The 19,164-nt window shown below is 35.8% G+C and overlaps 1 protein-coding gene across 1 annotated transcript in view; it reads right to left on the bottom strand.

Moving 5' to 3' along the window:
* Nucleotides 1-19,164, bottom strand: part of NBEA (neurobeachin) — a 664,295-nt gene that overhangs the window by 618,488 nt on the left and 26,643 nt on the right. The window lies entirely within an intron of this gene.

The following is a 19,164-nucleotide window of genomic DNA, read 5'->3' as shown; positions in this document are numbered from 1 at the left end:
AAGGCAAATGCCTACTGCAAAACCAACAGTGGAAAGGCTGAGAACCTGAATATAAATTTTGACATACCCATGGAAAAACTATGATTTAGAGACTTACAAGGGAAGAACCCTTTCAAACGCCCTAAGCTTTTTGCTTGCTACCTTGAAGAGCTATTTTGCAAGAGATAAGGGTAGAAAAAAAAATAGTCCACACATGCTAAATTAAAGAAGCCAGTCACACACACACACACACACACACACACACACAACACATATTGTATGATTATGATGTAAATTAGTAGTTGCCAGAAGATGGAAGAATCAGGAATTAGGATGTACAAGAGTTTCTGGGGTGATGGAAATATTCTGAAAACAGAAAGTGATGATGGCTACACAACATTGTAAGTATACTAAAAAAACACTGAATTGTACCCTTTAAAATGGCTATGGTGAATTACATGTAATGTGAATTTTATATCAATTAAGAAAGAAAGAAAGAAAGAAAGAAAGAAAGAAAGAAAGAAAGAAAGGGAAAGAAAGAGACAAGCCCTTACAGAGACCAAGTATCAATTCAAATCATCTCACTTTCTGATTGGATTCTGGCAATCTGAGACTGCTGGGGTCTAAAGCCTAGGTGCCAGCATGAACCAAAAGTAATCATCTCTGGAGGAAGATAACAGCATCCAAAGCCTCAAATTAGCTCTACAATTTTTGATGTACTTTATTTAAGCCTCAATCAAAAACAGCTGGTCATACTACTAAACTATAAGAAGGGAATGAAAGCCAAGGAAAAGAAAAGACATATTAGGTGACTAGATGTGTTCACTTCAACACATAGATGAAAAGATAATGGAGTTATCAGACACAAAATTTTAAGTAATCATAACTAATATGTTCCAGGAATTAAAAAAACAAGATTGACAATTGCAGCAGCTAACAGGAAACCATGAGTATAAAATGTACATTCTAGAACTAAAAAATAACTGAATTCAAATATTCAATGATGAGTTTGACAGCAGATTACATACAGCTGGAAAAAGAATTAGTGAGCTGGAAATGTATTAAAAGAAAAGATTTAGACATATACAAATAGTAAAGTAAGGGTGAAAGCAGAGGGGAAGAAAGGATGCAGAATACAATGAATAGGTCTACCCTATGTAAAATTATACCTCCAGAAGGATAGGAGGAAGAAATAAAGCAGGGACACTATTTGAACAAATGATGATAAAGAACAAATAATGGTAAAGAAATTTCAAAGCTATTTAAAGAAATCAAAATTCAAGATTGTTACCAGCAGACTTTCAACAAAGAAAATACTAAAATGTATTTTTTAGGCAGAAAATAAATATACCCAGATGGATGCTTAGAGATGCAGGAAGAAATAAAAGTTAGGAAAAATATGGGTAAATCCAAATAATTATTTACTGTGTATATCAATAATGACAATGCCAGGAAGGGTTTAAAAGTTATAAAATATTAAGATAAATGAAAACAATAGCACTAAATGGGGGAGAGGGATAAAAAGAATGGATTTATTTTCCTCTTTAATTACTCGAAGATGTATGTTATAATATCCAGGGTAACCACTAAAAGAATAGCAAAAGAATATATTTCTAAAAGGTAATAGAGAGGGGTACTGAATAATCATGAAAAATATTTAAATCCAAAAGAAGTCAAGAAAGGTCAGAAAAACATATTGAACAGAGAAGACAAATATGGTATGTTTAAATCCATACACATCAATAATTATATTACATGTAAAGAAATTAAACACTCCAACTGAAAAACAAGGATTATCAAACTGCTTATATTTTTAAGACAAAAAAAAAAAAAAAACTCAACTGCAGCTTACAAGAAATGAAGAAATATACCTTACATATAAGGATACAGTACAGAATGAAACCTGTGGGGGATATGAAATGGTGACCATCTTTCAGGAGTTTAACATGTGATAGCAAGGTAACTCATAAACACAAAACAAAGAAAAGCCTAAAGCAATTTATATATATATGTGTGTGTGTATATATATATATATATATACACACATATATATATATCTCAAGAAGTATAAACTTTTTCCCATCCCTGTCTTTTGCCTGGCTAGTTTACTCTCATCCTCCAGTTCTCATCATGTAACTTCCTCCAGAAAGCTTTCCTGACTCTCCCTAACTCTTAACGGGGTTAAGTGCCTCCGCTAGGTGATTCCATACAAACTGTGCTTCTTCACGTAACAATTATTACAGTATGTAGTAATTAACTGTTTTACTGTTTCCTCCACTAGAAAACAAATCCTGTAAAATCAAAAACCCAGTCTCTACTGGGTCCAGAACTATGAAAGGTCTGAGATCTTCTCCTACTTGCAAGCTAACAAATTAGCCTATTTCGTAAATGCTGGCAAAAGAGGTGGTTCCCAGGTCACAGACAAAGGATTTTACTACTCAAGCACAACAGGCTGTATAAGCTTCCTGCTTGCATTGGTTCCCTCTATCCTCCAAAGGCCACAGGGCTGATGCAGAGGCAAGTCCAAGTGATGGTGCACATACAGTAACTCCAGTCTTTTATTTTTTTATTTTTTTTTAAAGATTTTATTTATTTATTTGACAGAGATAGAGACAGCCAGCGAGAGAGGGAACACAAGCAGGGGGAGTGGGAGAGGAAGAAACAGGCTCATAGCAGAGGAGCCTGATGTGGGGCTCGATCCCATAACACCGGGATCACGCCCTGAGCCGAAGGCAGACGCTTAACCGCTGTGCCACCCAGGCGCCCCAGAAACTCCAGTCTTTTAAAGAGGCTATAGCAAGCCTGACCAATTTTTGCCTTAGATAGAGATACCTTTATTATCATGGTTAAGAAATAAATCTGCCCTGTGCCCTACATGTCTGTTTCAAGACTGTTTCCTATACAAAAATCCTTGAAAAGATACTAGAACAAATCCTGATAAAAAAAAATGTTTTTAAAGGATAATTGTCCCAAAATACAGTTCACCATTTCACCTGTAACACTTAGCACAATGCCTGGCACACAGATGGTAATCAACATTCGCAGAATGCAGAGTATATAATAAATGAAGTAATGAAAAATTGGGAAAGACAATAAGTGTTATGATAAAACACTGAATCACTTTTAATTCTCTTTTAAGATTCTTCAAGGATAATAGCTCAATTTGATTCTATCATGTGCATAATTGCATTGTAACAATTTTGCAAATTCACATACTTTGTTCTATTACTTTCTTTTTAAATGAGTGTTTCTAAGGTCTAGTCAAACACTGTGTATTATTCTAACTTCTCTTTATTTGGATCTTTAATCAGGTAGGACCTTTACCATGTCATGCGCCCACCGGAAATACATGACTATTTTATTCAGTGGTAGACTTGCTGAAATAAATAGCTACCGCGTAGATCAAATAAGTGCACTGGTATTTTCTATAGAGGCAAAATATGGAGATATCCCTAGCCACAAGAATGCTTCCCAAATGGCACAAGAGGGCCTTAAAGGGCATTAACAAAACATGTAACTTCTCAAGAGGAAATAACAAAGCTTGTCAGTGGTAGTGACATACACCAGTCTAACTGTCCATTTTTTTTTCTCCCTTTAATTTCCTTTCTCATCACAGCAAACTATTTCAAACATCCTGCCTTTAGATCTAGAACCTCACTCTAAGTCAGACCAAAATTCAAGTTAAGGAATAAATGTACGTGGATGAAAATTTCATAGTGTAACACTATAAGGGAACATACGAACAATCACATACTTGGTGGAATTAAAATTACTTGCATTCTTTCCATATGAATAAACAAAAATGTAATCAGTTAATGACTGTCTTTATCCTTTTTATCTTAAAGTCATATTTGTGCATTTTTAATAAAGTTAGCTAGTGTTTTTGGGAGGTGGGAAGAGGGGGGATGAGGATTGCTAATTATCTGGTTCATTTCCTATCCTTTTACAACTTATAATCTCTTGTAAAAAGCATATACAGAATTTTATTTTCTTCCCCACATTATCTCAGTCATATAGTTATATACATACACACATACACAGAGTCCTGTCACTTACTTTGATCACTAATATATCAATTTTTTTCTATCATCTATGTTTTGTATTGTTGAAATAAATTCCTAGGCCCAAGATGAAACAAATTTCTAGGGGCGACTAGGTGGCTTAGTTGGTTAACCATCTGTATCTAGCTCAGGTCATGATCTCAGGGTCCTGGGATTGAGCCCTGCATCAGGCTCCCTGCTCAGCAGGGAGTCTGCTTCTCCCCCTCCCTCTGCCCCTCCCACCTTCCCACTTATCACTTTTCTCTCTCTCTCTCAAATAAATAAAATCTTTAAAAAAAAAAAAAAGAAAGAAATTTCTAGGCATCTCTGTCCAGAACACTACTTCAGCAAACTGAACTTCTGTGTTCCTGTAAATGCTACTCTTGACCAGAAATGCAATATATCCAGTCATCCTATCCCCAAATGCCAAGCCAATTCTGGGCTCTATACTTATTTCCTTGTTCCTTAATTTTTCAAAATAAGGTCAGACATGCAACCCCAGCCAACCATGCTGTTTCCAAAATGCAGCTATTGATGCTCTATAAAAATCCCTCTTACCCAAAATTCCTCAGGGAGAGTGCTCCACTGCTTGTGAGGTATTTTACTCCCCCAATCCATGGATTGTTTTCCTTTGAATAAAGGACATCAACTCATTACTAAATTTTTTTAGTTCTGTCATTTGATGGTACTTATCCAGGGTTTTCTGTGAATCATTTTTCTCCTTGCTGTTTTTGGATTGAGTTTGTTCATTCTTAACACTTTGCATTATGATCAGAGAATGCTGTTTTTATTATTTTTCTTCTTTGGAATTCACTGAGATTTTTTTGTTGGCTTCTAACACATTCAGTGTTCATTAATGTTCCAAGTCACCTAAAAGAAGATATGGTCCACTAATGTCAGGGTTTAGAGTCTGATGTAAGTAGGATCCATTCTTGATCATATTTTAAGGTACTTTATACACTTATTAGATTTCATGAATATGATCTGCCTTGGAGGGATAGGGAAGTGTTAAAATCTCCAATTATTTACGTGTCTATCTCTGTCCTTGAATGTACTACAGTTTCTACTTTCTGAGAGCTGACCTGATGTGATATTGTGATTTATAATAAGAAATATATATACGTTTGTACTTTGTTCCCATTCTTGGCATAGGCTTCTCAAATCCTTAGAATTTCCTAACAGAAGAGAAAAATAAAGGTATCTTTTGTCATGTTAATGAGGTGACTTTGAGGAAGCCTCTAGGCAACCTAATCTTGAGGACTGGTTGCCAGGGGAACCAACCTTGGGACAAGAGGGTTAGAAATTTCAGTCTAGACTTCCCACCTCCCCCCCCCACCCCCCACCCCACCCCCGCCAAACACTTGTCTGGGGAGAGAAGGGCTACAGACTGAGTTCAATCACTACTAATGGCCAAAAACTTCATCAATCATGCCTATGTAATAAAGCCTCCATAAAACCCCAAAAGGATGGGGTTCACAGAATTTCCAGGTTGGTGAATACCCAGAGATTCAGGGACAATGGCACACTTACAGACCACAGAAGCTCCATGTCCCTTTCCCATATTTTGCCCTATGTATCTCTTCCATCTGGTCATTCCTGAGTTATATCCTTTTGTAATAAACTGGTAATCTAGCAAGTAAACTGTTTCTCTGAGGTCTGTGAGCCACTCTAGCAATTTAATTGAACCCAAGTAAGGGGTCATTGGATCCTCCAATCTATAGCCAGTTGATGAGAAGCACAGGTGAGAACCTGGACTTAAAATTGGAATCTGGGGGTGGGGAGCAGGCAGTCTTGTAGGATTGAGCCCTTAACCTGTGGGATCTGACACTATCTCCAGGTAGACAGTATCCAAACTGAGTCAACCGCTTTGTGGTAGAGGGAAAAACACACATCAGAATTGGTATCAGAATCTAAACTGGTGTCAGAATTATAGTTGGTGGCAGAGAAATGAGACTTGCTAGAGACTCTATGAGCCAAGGCCTGGGAAAGGGACGGATAAAAGGATGGGGGACGAAGAACCTTTGATTCCTGGGTGCCCATATGTCACCCATAGTATGGAGCAGCAGCTATGCTGTGCTCAGTTGCTAAAGGGAAAAGTTAACAAAGGAATTTACAGATGAATCCAACTCCCTGGGAGTTGGTTCACTGGATATATAAAGAAATGTAAAGTAATAAGAAAAAGACAAAATATACAACCTCTTGGTTATTGTTATCTGTAAATAACATTAATAGTGCTGAGTCAGACTTTGATGATAGACCAAGCTCAAATTTCAGTCTGTCTGGGCTTAGGCCACTAGCCTTAAATCCACTCCCTAAAGGAAAAATTATGCAGAAACAACAGAGAGTACCTCTAAGACCTTTGGTCACCAAGAAAATAGTCCACATGAAGGGAGGACAAAACCAGGAAAGTACTGAAAATAGTGTGAAGTTGTTTCATTTTGTAAACTGGTATCATCAGTGTCCTGCAAATGGATTATGAGAATGAAAAATTTAGGAGGAATGTCTGGTCTTGAATGATGCAGAGTTGGAAGAGTGTATCTGGGCTGATACAGGATCCACAGCTCACTATGGAAGAATCACAAATGGCTATCGCTAATCCAGAGCACACAAAGGAAGTTATTCTTGAGGGAACAGGCAGCATGGTAGACTGGATAAAAGCCACTATAAGGTCTGTTTACCCTCAGAAAGGGGACAGCCCACCACCCCCCATAAGTGCTAAGTGGAACACTCCAGATGAAGCAGCCGATATGCTTGACATACAAACCACACTAGACTAGCTTTATAATGATGACCAGGACACTCACCACTGAATATACCCATTACCCAGGTTGTGGAAATGCAGTTAAGGTGGCCTCTTTTACATGGCCACCTCATATAACCTGATTACTGCAAAAGTGAAAAACAGTTCTACAAGCTTTATTAAATTGGGTGACTCAGCTTTCCCATATGGGTTTTACAGATGCTAATAAAAACATTAGGTTAATTAGAGAATGGAAGAGGCTGAAGGGAGAGTCAAGGGACTTTCCCCAACAGTCCTTAAACAGGTATTAAGAAGTAAGATGAATAAAGCAAATATTGAAAGAGATGAAACAAAGAATCACCATAAAAAGGAGAGTCACAGGATTCATCCTAAGAGGGTAGAAATCTTTAGAAGGTTATTAAGATATGGGATAAATAAAATGGACAGTAATGGGGTTAAAACCCAGGTTTTAATACAATATTACCAAAGTTGAGTGGGCCAAACAGATCCTCTGCTGGTCTGCCAAGATTACAGAGACCCAAATAAATCCACCCAATTTACCACATTTTGAAAAAATTTTAAAAGTCAGAAGGCAGAGATTACAAGGAGAAACTTAATTTGCAATACCTTGGGACAGTTGTTAGGCTGATGAATCAAAATAAAGATTGGCATAACGGCATGGTCCCTTGGCTCAATCCCTTGCTGGGGACCCAAAGACTTTTGCACAAGATGGGTAAAATGATAAGAAGGCAAAAAAGAGAAGTTTCCAGGACTCCTTTATACAGAAATCCTACAAATGGTGATACTACAATCAATTGATAAAGCCCTGACCTGAGCTAAAATTAGATTAAGAGAACATAAAAATGTAATGGATGGAAAGATATAACCTGATATGAAAGTTGGAATGTTTAAACAGTTTTGACATAAAAAAGTTGTATCAACTTTATCTGAACATTTAATGGGAACGGATATTAGGTCTGGCTGGGAAACACCTTTCCCTATCTAATATTACAAAAACTGAAACCTATTAAAGCCCTAACAGAAGCTACATTAGGAATATAAGAGTTAATGGAATTAAGGTGAGGGTTTGTAGCAGAATTAGTATGTCTGAAAAGGCTTTATATGAAGTGGTTGCATCTTTTTTTATCTGATTGTATTATGGAGATAGATATTATATCTGACTGGGAAAGATTTCCCCTACCATTTCCCCTTGTAAACCACAAGGCATGTAAATCTTGCCCTTCAAGCAATATTAATTGGACATGCTAAATAGAACCCAATAAGACTGCCTGAGTTCATACAAGCTGGAGCACTGGTAGCAGCAAATCCTCTGTGCAACTGCCCCATGTGGAGCACAGACACAGGCTTATGGCAAGAGCCTGTGAGTGCCTCCCAGCAATGACTACTAGAACACTGGACTAGAGAATTTCCATTTGAGGGGCATTCACTACCTTGCTATTGGACGTTATCTATTGAAGCCACCCCTATGATTGAAGGACATAAAATGATCTTGAAACCTGAAATAGCCATGTCTAGGATGATGTCAGAGAAAACACTCTAATGGGGATGGCAGTATACAGAAGAGTAACATAATAAAATGGTATAGTTTATACAGGATCATGCTGTCTGGGAAATGCAAGGAGGAGATTCTCAGGAGCAGGGCGTCTCTTTTCCCCTGGGACTGACTCTGAAACTGTATGAGAAGGTGCTGGATTCTATTATCCCTTGGACAGTGCCATATTAATAGTTCTTGACTGATCAACAAAGAGCTGCTTGATTCGTGGACAGCAGTTCCAAGGTGGATGGACAACATCCTGTTTGAAAGATAACCACTCTGAGTGAAGAAAAGTAAAAATAAATAAGCTTGAGCATGGTAAAAGCCTCTATGTTTGGATATTTACTGACTCACAGGCAATGTCCAGTGATCTGCTGCTAGCAGGAGGCCAATGGAAACTTGGCCTATGCGAGTGATGTTCACATTGGGCATGGCCCTATGGAAATCACTGTTGGAATATCAGGGATGCATTAGAGTAGGACAAGCTGAAGGCCATCACAAGAACTCTCTTCCAGATTCAGAAGGTGACTGGACTCGATAAGCAGATATCACTATGTGCTCACTTAGGATGGTCATCTGGGCCCATGAGTAGACGTGGGGGCACTACAGCAATGCAGAGATGGGCTGAATCCAAACATGTTACTTTTGTATCCTCTGAAGCATAAAATGACAATAAAAACTGTTCTCCTGGCCGATGAGAGAGACAGAGCCTACAGATGACTATGTGGCAGACTCCCTAGTGGGAAGGCCCTATTCACAGCTGGCAATCAGACTGATGCTAGCAGTACTGGAGGCTACAGATGGGGGTCTTGACAGGAATAGACACTGCCTCTGGACTGGGCTTTGCTTACCCAGGGATAGATGCAAATGCTCAGAGTACTATAAAAGAACCAGAACAGATGATATTGCACCAATCTGGACAGCTGATGGTCATTTCTTCAGACCAAGAAATACACACTTTATAGCTCCTAACATCTAACATTGGGCAGAGAGATATCCTCCTCAGAGTAATAGTTTGATAGAGAATTGGAATGTACAATTAAACACTTGTTGTCTAAAACAGAGGGAAGCAAAGACAGGAAGGGCTGGCTTACACACCTTCACAAATGTGTACTCATATTCAATATATATGTATATCTTATAATCCGTGTAAAATTTGTACAAAATATCTACTATATACTAAATGCTTAGTGAAATGTAGGTTATTATTTTTTCCCAGCCAAATCTGACATTAGCAAGTGTATCTATCCTTCTCCCAAATGACCAGAAACATAGCTTACTATTTTGTTCTCTCCTACACTTCTTCCTCTCCCAACTCCTATGTAACTTTTTCAATTCTATTTAGATTTGACAACATGTGTTACAGCTTTCTTTGTGCATCATTACATCCTGTATCCCACTATTTTATCTCGGTTCACTGCTCTTCTTGCTAGAGTGTATCATTAGTAATTCTTTCAGCAATGCTCAACAGACAGGACAGTTTCTGAGTCCCTGTATGCCTGAAATTGTTTTTATTTCTATCTTATTCTAAAATGTTAATCTGTCTGGATAAGACATTGGTACATTCAAAGTTATTTCCCCTTAGTCATTTATCAGTGCACTGTCTTACAGAATCTGATGTTGCTGATAAAGAAATGTACTGTCCATCTGATTCTTAATTCCCTGTAGATATCTGTTGGTATTTTAAATACATGTAAATATATAGACAGAGACAAAAAGAAGATAAACACAGACATATCCCTGATTATCAGTGAATGTAAACACCGTATAATGGCTAAGAGTCTGGACTTTGCGAAAGACTTCCCGAGTTAAAATCTAGACACTGAAACTAACTGGATGTATAACCTCACTCAAGTCACTTAAATATACATCTGTGCTCAGCTTCCACATGTGTAAGGTCTGGTTAATAACAGTATCTATCTCACAGCATTGTGCTGAGCTTTAAGATAGTCAAATGAATGAATTCAAACCCATGATGTTGAGTACAAAAAAAAAAAAAAAAAACTTTTTCAGAAAATCACATGTAGGCTTCCATTTTATAAAGTTTATTTTTAAAAAATCATAACTAAGCAAAAAACAGCTGATGTACATATATATGTTTTTAAAACCATATGAAAGAGGGAAGAGAATGATAAATATAAATGTAATATTCAAAATTAGTTACTCTGAGGAAAGGAGGATTGGGAAAGTAACATACAGGGACCCTCAACAATACTGGCATTATTCTAGATCACGAGTTGGAGAGTGACTCACGAGTATTATTCTATTATTGAGAATGCAGACTGGATGAGAAACAGAAGGTAATTACCAAATGCATAACATCTGAATTCATCCCATTGCAGCACACCTGATCACTAGTCTTCACACGCACTGGAAAAAGTCTGAGAGCATATACACCAAAACTAAAACCATTAAAAAATTATTGGGAGACACTAAGAAGCCAGATAATATTTAAAAACATGGGTTTCTAATAAACCAATCAAGATAATTAGGGATTTTCTCCCCAGCATTGCCAGACTAACTTACAACTAAGATACAGAACATACATATATGTGTTTTTATGGGATTATCAAAAAATAAGAGTGCCAAGGTCAAATAAGCCAAAGACTCTCACATATGTGCATATCTATAACAATATTCAATTGGATCTGAATTTGGTAGAAAGAAGAATGAAGCAAAGAGATTTAAGAAACCAGATGTCAGGGCAAAAGTCAGGCTACTGGAAATGAAAACATAAAAGATATGTTGATATCTGAATAAATAATTATAACATCCAAGATTTTTAAAACAACAGCTCTGATGATTCCAAAGTTTGATGTCTGGCTAGCCAGTTGCTGAAGTGGCATGAAAATATAAGTTGCTGGAACAGGAATGAACTGAGAGGCTTACTCTGCAGGAAACTTTTACCTGTAAGGTGAAATTATCCATGACTCCTAGAAGACAGATAGGCCACAAAGGAAAATGGTGGCAAAAGTCCTTGAGGAAGATTCTATGGGTTAATAGATAATGGAATAAGGGTGATATCACAGGTATAGCACAGATTTCAAAGTAGAAAGGGATTGCTGGAAAAAGTGATCTAGAAGCAAAATATCTGGAGAACACCAGATTCTCTGCTCATCTTGAAGCACACTGAACTTGAAGAAAAAGCACTTAGACAGATTTCAAGTAAGGAGGTAAAAGAACTGGAGGGAAAGGGTGAAAATACAAAGAAACATTTTTATGGAAAAAGACCCCATGATAGAGAAACGGGACAAAGAAAGAACAGGTTATGTTTTCTCACATGGCTAAGCTTCTGCACATGCTTGAAATGCCATTTTTAATCCCCTTGATCTGGGTAACAAGATTCTGCTCAGGAGTTATTTCTTAAAGGAAAACATTTTCTAAGCCGTCCCCCAATTCAGTGCTATTTCCTAAGCACGTATATCTTGTTCCTATCTTTATGAAAGCATTTACTTATGTGTAATTGCTATTTTTTATTTCTTTCTATAACTAGATTAATGTGACCTAAGCCAAATATTTTTTTAAAGATTTTATATATTTCTTTATTTGAGAGAGAAAGAGAGAGAGAGAAAACAGCAGGAGGAACAGCAGAGGGTGAAGGAGAAGCATCAGATAGTAGAAACTGATGGATATGTTGTCAGAAATTACAGCAATGAACGTAACATACTATGAACCCCATAACTGAAAGCGTATTAGCTAACCTAAACATCATCTTCCTTTGTTCTTCACTGAGGGTAGATAAATGCAGTACTGTTAAACTATTTTTCCCTCTATAAATCAAAGTAATATTTATTTATTAAAAATAATTTAGTAGAAATTGGGAAAGAAAAGAGGGTAAGAAAAGGGATCCTTCATGATTTAAAAAAAAAAAAAAATGGTAATAAAGAAACCCTACAACCAAGGCCAACTGCTATGTGATTTCACTGGTCTCTCACCCCAATGTATTCCTAGTTGTCTTTATTCAATGAAATATTTTTACAACTAATATTTTCCTATTTTCTTTTTAAAAGGTCTTTAAGGATAAACTGTCAACATCCTCACTTCTAAGTCTGTTTCACTCTTAACCTTCAAAATGTTTTTTCTTTCATCTGAAATAAATTTTTCCTATTAAAAGCTATACTTTTCTCTTTTCATTAAAATAGGTAAAAATCATTTTAATTTAATATAGGCACCCCTTTGAAGTATTTCATATAAGCTATCAAACTTCATCTAATCTATTTTTAATAGCTTTAACTGTGTGATCTTTTACTGGTTTCTACAGATCTGTTTAGAAGAACCATAATCAAAATGGTGCTCAATCCCCTAAGGAAAAACCTAATTTTTTAAAAATCTAACAAATGTAGAGTGTTGAAAGAATTACAATACTTCTTACACATAACTATCTTTGTAATAAACTGAGGGAAAAGTCGACATAATATTATTTGTTGTAGTTCAATTTAGTGTCATCATCTATAGAGTAAGTACTACAGCTTGGTAGGCATTTTTCATTATGCTGTAACCAGGGATCACACTCATACAATGAGACAATAAATCTCTAAAAGCAATTGGTTATTTATTTCTGGAGATTTACCTCCTCACTTTAATAGGAAGTGGTAGGAATAAATTTTTCACACTAATTTTTGGCAGATTTATTTCTCACTGAAAATTAACTAAATGGGATTTTGAATAATCGATTCATCTCTGGATTTATTCATTCATTTATTCATTCAAATATTTACTGAGCACATATCATATGCACAGGCCTATATTAGGTATTCAAAATACAGCAGTTAAGATGAAAACACCTGGTGCCACAATGCTTATATTCTAGTACGGTGAGATTATTAATGCATTTTACCTTATTTGCAGAGGCCATGAAATATCTGAAAAATTAATTTGGGAGAGGAGAAAGAAACTAGGGGAAGATAAAAGGGAAGTGAAGAAAAGAATTTCAGGCAGAGATAATACGGTTTACCAAAGTCTAGAATAATAAGAACATCTAATAAAAGATAATAAAAGAATACGAGTGTGGCTGGAGTGCAGAGAGCAAGGGGGAAGAGGAAGGAGTAAGGAATGGAAGAGTAGAAACAGATGAGACAAGGGAGCTATGCTGGTATCAGATCATGTAGGGGTTTACAGGTCATATTAGGAATTTTCAGCTTTACCTTAAGGTTACTTAATTGGTAACCAGTGAACAGTGCTATTCCTTTTTCCAATACCTGTTAACCAAATCAAAAAATTTAACACTTGCTGATTTGTTCATTTCATCTTAGCTCCTTTTCTCCCCATTAAGGGACTCCAGGTTTCAAAATTATTTGAGTCTAACCCCTTCCCTAGATGGAAGGCTAAGACTGTCTTGGTTCTTACTGCTAATGTTCTGAGGGACCCATCAACCACTAACTTGGACAGTTAATCTAGACATTAAGACGAGCCTGGAACTATTAGCAAACTTAAAATGAATTAATAGACCTTTAATGCACATCTATTAAAATTCCTATATACATAGAGCAAAGATCCCTGACACAAATAAATGCATTAAAATAACTAGCTTAATTCTTACCAGGAGCTTACCACTGTGATCAAGGCCCATTCATTGCCTCAGCTGTTTGAAATGCTGAGGAATTTCAGGACCAGGGTAAAACCTAAAGCTTTTTTTATGTTCTAGCTCTCAACTCCTCCCAGTTAAAGGACTAATGTAAATATTTGTACAACATAGAGAAAACTGGCCAGGTCACATTTGAATTTAATAAATCAGCAGAGCAGTCACCCAATGGTTGAAGTGGGGGAAATCTTAAAGTCAGACATAATAGAAGGAGAAAAGGCAAGAAAGTTAAGCATGATTTTAAAGTTTCCAGCTGAACCTGGCTCTATGTTGTACATCATCTCTTTGTCCCTATATTGAAACTTAAAAGCATAGTACATCCATCCTCCTTCCCTGTTTGCCTAAAAATACCTATTAATCCTTCAAACTCCAAGCAGGATATAATATTCCTTCAGAATGCATTCTTTAAACTCTGTCAGTGTGTCCATGTTGCCTAGCCCAATAAGAATCAATCACTTTCTCTGCTACCGTCTTTCGAAACAGGTATTTCTATTATTGTATTTCTCACACTTGTTTATTTCTTCTGTGGACACGTGAAAACCCTCAGAGGAGGGGTGTATGTTGTCAAGCACACATAAGAGACTATATAATTGTTCAGTGAACTAATGGCATATTAAACTTTTTTTGTTGGTTTTTTAATTTAGGATAGAGGCAGAATCTGCTAATAGTGACATAGTTCTTAGCACAGATCAGAACTATAAACTCTGGACAAATTATTTAAAAACAGCTTTCTGAAGGTGCTAAAGAGGAACCAAAGGCAGGCATGTAAAAGAATAGAAATGGAGTTGACAGGTATAAAAAAATGGTATTATGTAAAATTCCTTGTTTCTTGTGACTTTTTATTTAGAGAAAGCCCCAATCTACATCATGAACCAGAAGTTAGGGACAATCCCAGTAGTTTGAATGCGACAGAAGCAATTCTTAAAACAAAAGCACTAGAAAGAAGAAGGCCCAGATAAATTCTGGATAAATGTCTGGTTGAACCATGAACTACTCACATTCATGAGATTTCAACCGCTGCCAACCACTGAGTTCTGCAGTTTGAGTTTATCCAAGTAAACAGACACCTTAAAATTTTTCCAACAAAATTCAGAAGAGCGTAACAAAATGCAGAATCTCTACACAGCTTTATTCATAGTGTTCAGAATACAATCTAAAACTACTTAACAAATAACCAAAAAATGTAGTCCACTCATGAGATAAAACACAATCAATAGATAAAGATTTTAAATCAACTATTATAACCGTGTTCGTGGAAGTTTAAAAAAAAATCTCATAATGAATGAAAATATTAGAAATTATAGCAGAGAAGTACAAACTACAAAGAGCCAAATACAAAAATCTAGAACAGAAAGCTATGATATTTAAAGTAAAATGTTCACAAGATAGGCTAAACAACACATTAGATAAAAAGTGTAAGTGAAATTAAAGATAAATCAATTTATCTAATCTGAAGAAGGAGAGGGAAAAAATTGGGAGAAAACAAATAGAACCTCAGGGGCCTGCAGGACAAAATCAAAGATCTAACATAATTGTAAATGCAGTCCCAATTGGAAAAAAAAAAAAAAAAAAAAAGAGGAACAGACCGGGGTGCCTGGGTGGCTCAGTCATTAAGCATCTGCCTTCAACTCTGGGATCAAGTTCCACATTGGGCTCCCTGCCACTCTCCCTGCTTGTATTCCCTCTCTTGCTGTGTCTCTCTCTGTCAAATAAATAAAATCATTAAAAAAAAAAAAGAGGAATAGAATAGAAATGTAAAAATATTTATAGAAATCAATAAGGGGCTCCTAGGTGACTCAGTCAGAGTCCAACTCGATTTCAGCTCAGGCCATGATCTCAGGCTCCTGGGATCAAGCCCCCCACTGTAATCCACACTCATCATCGGGGAATCTACTTCTCTCCCTCTCTTTCTGCCCCTCCCCCTACTCACACGCTTGGGGGGGGGGGCACGCTCTCTGTCTAAAATAAATAAATCTTTTTTTAAAAAAAGAAACCAATAACAGTAAAAACTTTAGAAATGCCTCCAAAAACAATACACCTAATGCCTCTGATCAGAATCCTACCAAATGTGTGAGATGAGCTAAAGCAGTTCTTAAAGAGAATTTAATATACTGTTAGAAAAGAAAAAGTTCAGGGGCGCCTGGGTGGCACAGCGGTTAAGCGTCTGCCTTCGGCTCAGGGCGTGATCTTGGCGTTGTGGGATCGAGCCCCACATCAGGCTCCTCCACTGTGAACCTGCTTCTTCCTCTCCCACTCCCCCTGCTTGTGTTCCCTCTCTCGCTGGCTGTCTCTATCTCTGTCAAATACATAAATAAAATCTTTAAAAAAAAAAAAAAAAAAAGAAAAGAAAAAGTTCTCAATGACCTAAGGTTTCATTTTATGAACTTAGAGAAAAACAAAACAAGTAGAAGAGTGGAAATACAGCACTGAATTCAATGAACTAAAAAACAAAACAATAAAAAAAATTAACAAAGCCAAATTTGTTTCTTTGAAATGATTGATAAAATTGATAAACCACTAACTCAAATGAATAAGAGAGAGAAAAAGAAAAAAATGCAAATTGTCAATGCCTGGAGTGGATTATCACTACAAATCCTACAGACATTAAAAACATATTACAGAAATGTTTATGAATCACAGTATGCCAACAAATTTGATTACTTAGATAAAACAGACAAATCCTTTGCAAAACACTTAGCCTTCCAACTAACACAAGATAAATTAAAATCCAAATAGCCCATATTTATCAAAAAGTTAAGTCCATTATCAAAAAACCTTCCAGTGAAGAAAAGTACAGGTGCAGATGTTTTCACTGGTGAATTCTATGAAACCCATTCATAGTATAGGAGGGACACTTCCCAACACATTTTATGATAATTCTGGTAGCAAGAACCAACAAGGACGTTGCAAGAAAATAAAATTATGGACCAAAGTCTCTCATGAACACAGCCACAGAAATCCTTAAATATTGTAAGCAAGCCAGATCCAGCAATATATAAGATGGAAAATATAGCAGAGTTATCCTAAGAATTCAAAGTTGTTTTAACACTCAAAAATCAATTTAGCATTGCCACTGGGAATATAACATGGTACAGTCATTCTGGAAAACAATTTGGCAGTTTCTTAAAAACTTAAACACACATTTACCATATGACCCAGTATTCCACTCCTACGTATCTACAAAAATACATGTCCACATAGACTTGTATTCAAATGTCCATAAACTGGTAAATTGATAATCAGAATGCAGTATATCCCCACAATGGAATAGTATTTGGCAATAAAAAGGAACATGAGTGAACCTCATATGCTAAATAGCAGAAGTCAAACATAAAAAAGATGACATACTGTATGGCTCCCTTTATATGAAATATCCAGAAAAGGCAAATATAGAAAGAATAAATTAGGGACTGCTGGAGGCTGGAGGTGTGAACAGGGAGTGATGTAGGTGTGCTTGAGCTTTCTATGGGGGGGGTGATAGAAATGTTATAAAAGTACATTATGGTTATACTGAGAATGACCATGGAAAATACTAAGTCATTGACTTTTATGCAAAAAAATAGATTAATTTTATAGCAAGTAAATTACACCTTATGAAAGCTGCTTTAAAAAACATATTACCATACTAATACAACAAAGAACAAAAACCACATGAACACATCAATCAACACAGAAAAATTAACAAAATCCACCCACTCATGATAAAAAACTCTTTAGAAAATAGGAATAGAAGGAATTTCTTCAACCAGATAAATGGTTTTTACAAAAACCTACAGCTAACATATTATTGGTGAATGCACTTAATGGTCAAATAATGAATACTTTCCTCCTCATATCCTGAAAAAGTAAAGGATGCCCACTCTCATCACATAGTCTACAATGTACTAAAGATCCTAGCTTGTGTAATAAGGCAAGAAAAAAAGGATGATCATCAGGAAAGGAAAAGTAAAACTGTCTATTGCTAAAGACATGTAGAGACTTGACTGTTTACATAGAATACCTTAAGTAATCTACGAAATTACTATTTAAATAAATATGTGATTTTAGCAAAGTCAGAGACTACAAGATCAATATCAAAAATCAATTTATATGAGTATGAAACAATTAGAAAATGATACCAATAAATCACTTAGAAATAGATGTAACAAAAAATGTGTCATGCCTCTAAATTACAAACTATAAAACACTGCTGGGAAAATTTTTAAAAGACCCAAGTAAATAAGAGATACACCAATGTTCATGAATTGGAAAACTCAGTATTTTTAAGAAGTCAACCCTCCCCCACCTACCAAATTAAGCTATACATTCCTGCAAATCTACTTGTAATCAATTCCCCAGGTCTCCTTGTAGACGGACAATGGATTCTAAAAAGTTTATGTAAGTGAAACAACAACAAAAACATCTTGGAAAAAGAAAAAATTAATAAAAGTTCATTCAAAGCTATCTTAGAAAAAGAAAAATAGAGAATATACAAACTACCCATTTCAAAATTTACCATAAAGCTCTGGAAATAAATTATCATAGTACTAGCATAAAGACTGACAAATAGATCACTGGAACAAGACAGAATCACACTTAACACATCATTCAATTTTCTACAAAGGTGCTACAGAGAAAGGAAAGTCTTCTCCACAAATAACAATAAAGCAAATGGATTATCAATATGGGGATTAAAATAAAACCCGAATCCATAACTCATGCCACAGACAAGAATTAATTTTATATAGATTATAAACAAAAGAATTAAAACTACAAAGTTCTAGAAGAAAACAAAGAAGAATAAGTGCATAATCTGCAATGAGGACAACATTTTCCTAAGGACACAGAAAGCAATAACCATAAAAAAAAAAAACTGATGAATAAGACTTAATCAAAATTAAAAAGCCTTGTTCATGAAAAGACAGCTATAAATAAATAAATTTAAAGACTGAAAAAATTTTTCAGAAAACATATCTGAGAAAGGAATGGTATCTAGAATATATAAAGAACTCCTAAATAATTTTTTAAATTTAAAAATGGCAAAAGAATTAAATAGTACTTCATAAAAAATTTGTAAATCACCATGAAAAAGTGTTAACCATCATTAGCTATCACAGAAGTTCACATTAAAACCACAATGAAACATTATACATCCATGAGAATCACTAAAGTACTGACCACATAAAATGCTGGTAGAGCAGGCTCTCTCACACAGTGTTGGAAGTACAAAAGGTTTCATCCATCTGGAAAAAGGTCTAGCAGATTCTTGTTAAACCAAATATATGCCATC

This window comes from Ursus maritimus, unplaced genomic scaffold, assembly GCF_017311325.1.
Source record: "Ursus maritimus isolate PB19 unplaced genomic scaffold, ASM1731132v1 scaffold_10, whole genome shotgun sequence".
Classification (NCBI taxonomy): Eukaryota; Metazoa; Chordata; class Mammalia; order Carnivora; family Ursidae; genus Ursus; species Ursus maritimus.
The sequence above is the reverse complement of the archived record's forward strand: the minus strand, read 5'-3'. Positions and strand labels throughout refer to the sequence as shown.